Here is a 3,978-nt window from a genome sequence, read left to right as displayed (position 1 = left end):
TGATGCAAAGGCTGATGAAGGAATATTTGTTGGTTATTCTGCTGGAAAATCATATAGGGTCTACAATCTAAGAACCAACATTGTCATGAAATATGTGCATGTTGTGTTTGATGATAAAAATATTGATGGACTAACAGATGAGGGACATCATGAAGGACTCAAATTTGACAATATTGAGATATATTGTGATGATAGTGAAGATAAGAATGATGAAGAAGGCATCTCAAGAAGAATTCAAAATCTGCCTTTGGATAATGCACAGAATGCTGCATCCGTTGAAAGTCATAATTCAGCTTCCGTTGAAAGAAGCAATGCAGCATCCGTTGAAAGACAAAGTGCATCATCCGTTGAAGTTCATAATGAAGCATCCGTTGATCACAGTTTTTCAACGGATAATCAATTCACTTCATCAGTTGATATAGCTCCCAATTCCTTTCAAAGGATCATCAACTCAGGGGGAGTTTCAACCAATCAACATTCTATCTCACATCATGACAATACTGAGGCAACCTCATCTAGAGCTAATCTACCACCTCAAAGGAAATGGACCAAGAATCATCCTTTTGAACTGATCATTGGTGATGCTACATCTAAAGTGCAAACTAGAAGGGCTACTCAAGATGAATGTCTGTATAGTAGCTTTCTATCACAGGAGGAACCTAAGAGAGTGGAAGAAGCTCTATTGGATCCATATTGGATTTTAGCAATGCAAGAGGAGCTAAACCAATTTGAGAGGAACAAAGTATGGAAGCTGGTACCCAAGCCAAAGAACAAGAGTTCTATTGACACAAAATGGGTATTCAGAAACAAGATGGATAAAAATGGCATTGTCATAAGGAATAAAGTCAGATTGGTTGCTAAAGGCTATTCTCAACAAGAGGGAATAGATTTTGATGAGACATTTGCTCCAGTTGCCAGACTTGAAGCCATCAGAATCTTTCTAGCCTATGCAGCCCATGCCAATTTCAAAGTCTATCAAATGGATGTCAAGAGTACATTTCTAAATGGGGAATTGGGGGAAGAAGTTTATGTAAGCCAACCTCCAGGATTTAAAGATCCAAACTTTCCAGACTATGTGTATTATCTGTTGAAAGCACTCTATGGACTAAAGCAAGCACCTAGAACCTGGTATGAGACTTTGTCAAAATTTCTTCTAGATAATCACTTCACAAGAGGTACTGTTGACAAAACTCTTTTCTTTAGAAATGTTAATGGCTCTACAATACTTGTTCAAATTTATGTAGATGATATTATATTTGGATCTACAGATGATAAGCTTTGTAAAAAGTTTGCTAAGTTAATGCAAAGTAAATATGAAATGAGCATGATGGGAGAGCTAACTTATTTTCTTGGTTTACAAGTTAAACAAGTTAGTGGTGGAATTTTCATTAGTCAAACTAAATATATTTATGATCTTTTAAAGAAGTTTGACTTAATGGACTATTCATCTGCAAAAACTCCTATGGCCACTGCCACCAAGCTTGAATTAAACAAGGCTGAAAAGTCTGTGGACATTTCAAGTTATAGAGGCATGGTTGGCTCACTTTTATATTTAACTGCTAGTAGACCTGATATAATGTTTTCTACATGTCTCTGTGCTAGATTTCAAGCTGACCCTAAAGAATCTCACTTAGTGGCTATTAAAAGAATCTTCAGATATCTCAAAGGGACTCCAAATCTAGGAATTTGGTACCCTAGAGAGTCTGGTTTTGATCTAATTGGCTACTCAGATGTAGATTATGCAGGCTGCAAAATAGACAGGAAAAGCACAACAGGCACCTGTCAATTTCTAGGGAACAAGCTTGTGTCATGGTTCAGCAAGAAGCAAAATTCTGTTTTTACATCAACAGCTGAAGCTGAGTACATTACTGCTGGTAGTTGCTGTGCACAGATACTATGGATGAGGAATCAACTATTTGACTATGGACTAACTATTGACAAAATTCCTATATTCTGTGACAACACAAGTGCCATTGCCATTACTGAAAATCCAGTGCAGCACTCAAGAACCAAGCACATTGACATCAAGTACCACTTTATTAGGGAACATGTGATGAAAGGTACTGTGGAACTTCATTTTGTTCCAAGTGAAAAGCAGATTGCAGTTATATTTACCAAGCCACTTGATGAATCAACATTCACAAGATTAGTAAGTGAGCTAGGTATGCTTAATTATTCATAAATTTATGTCTTCTTTATAATCTGCCTTGAAGCCTGAAATGAATTTGCTGCAAGAACAAAGTTGGCTTTAAATAAAAATTAGTCTATCAATGGATATTCCCTATCCGTTGAAAGCCAAAATTGTTCTATCAACGGATGTTCATTATCCGTTGAAAGACAAATACATTTCTGGTAATTTTATCCCTCAACGGATAAAATGGTGTTGATCATCAAAGGATAACTATTTACCTTATCCGTTGAAGTGTCACATTAGTTACTTTAAGTGAGTCACAACCGTTGATTCTTTTACTTAACCGATTGATACATATATACACTGTTATATGTATTTGTATTAAAGGCACTTTTCAGAATTTCTACAGTTTTCTTTATTCTCAAACAACTATAATTTATTTAAAAGTATCATTTAATTATTTTATTTACGTTTTAATTCAAGAAAGTATAAAAGCCCATTGAATTCTCATTTTCACTTTACGCTTTCTTGCAATTTTTATTCTCTTTCTCTCCCAAAACTCTCAAGTTTTTCTCTGCAACCTCTAATCACAACAATGGCACCAGTAGTCAAAATTATGTCTCAGTCTGGATTTGTTTATGAAAAGAACAATTTCGTAGCCTTGGTTGAAATGAATGAAGCCCATTCTGATTATCACAAGATGATGGACTTCATCAAAAACTGCAAACTAAGCTATGCAATGCTGGAAGCCCCAACCATTTACTGTGAGGTAATTGAGGAGATGTGGACAACTGCAGAGTTCAACTCCATAGATATGACTATTGCCTTCTCTCTCAAAGGTAAGGATTATTGCATTAACTGTGATGATATACAGTCTTGCTTAAAGTTGCCTGAGAATAATGCCATGACTCCACATACTGATAAAGATGTATCTGCTATGTTAGATTCCATAGGCTATGCTTTTAATTCTGCTAGTTTAGGTAGTATTAGAAGGAAGGGCCTTAGGAAAGAATGGAGTTTTCTTGGAGATGCCTTTATCAAGGTTTTCTCTGGGAAGATTAGCAATTTTGATGCCATAACTTCATCTCTTGTTAATATGCTCTATATGCTAGTTTCTGATAGGTACTTTAATTTTAGCAACTATGTCATGCTAGAATTAGGTTCCAGGTTAGGTAACAAAGCTAATAGACCCCATAACATCTACTATGCTAGATTCTTTATGTTATTGGCTAACCATGTTGCTGAAGGGTTGGTTATATCTAATGAGAGCAATAAACTCAAATGCTGGGCTCAAGAGAAAAGGGTCCTTGCAGACCTTGTGAGAATCAACCTCAACAACCAGGTGCCATTGGTATATTTGCCAATAATGAATGCACCACAGGTAAGTGAGGTAAACACTTCTATAACTCCTACTATTTCCAACCCCATTGTTTCTTTGCCTTCTAGTGTGGCAATGGAATTTGTGTCTTTGTCCCAACAGGTTCCTACCAAAGCCACCAAAACTAAAATTTCAAAGCATAAGTCAAAGAAAACCACCTCTGTTATTTCCCAAAAGACAACAGTTGTAACAACTGCCATAAACCCTGAAGGGAGTGAACAGGGTGTGAGTGGTGAGGGGAGGAGTGAACATCAAGAAACCCCCCAGGATAAGGTGGGAGAGGTGAGTGGTACCCCAGCCAGCCAAGCCACAGTCTCTCAAAAGACTGTGGTGGTTCAAAAGGAGTCAAACACATCCCTAGTTGCATCCTCCCAAAAGGATGCAGCTATTGAAAATAGTCCCCAACCAGGGACATAGAACAAAAGAGGGAGGGACACTGAAGCCACACATTCACCAATCAAAGCCTTTT

This window comes from Apium graveolens, chromosome 6 (assembly GCF_009905375.1).
Source record: "Apium graveolens cultivar Ventura chromosome 6, ASM990537v1, whole genome shotgun sequence".
Lineage (NCBI taxonomy): Eukaryota > Viridiplantae > Streptophyta > Magnoliopsida > Apiales > Apiaceae > Apium > Apium graveolens.
This window is presented reverse-complemented; position numbering follows the sequence as displayed.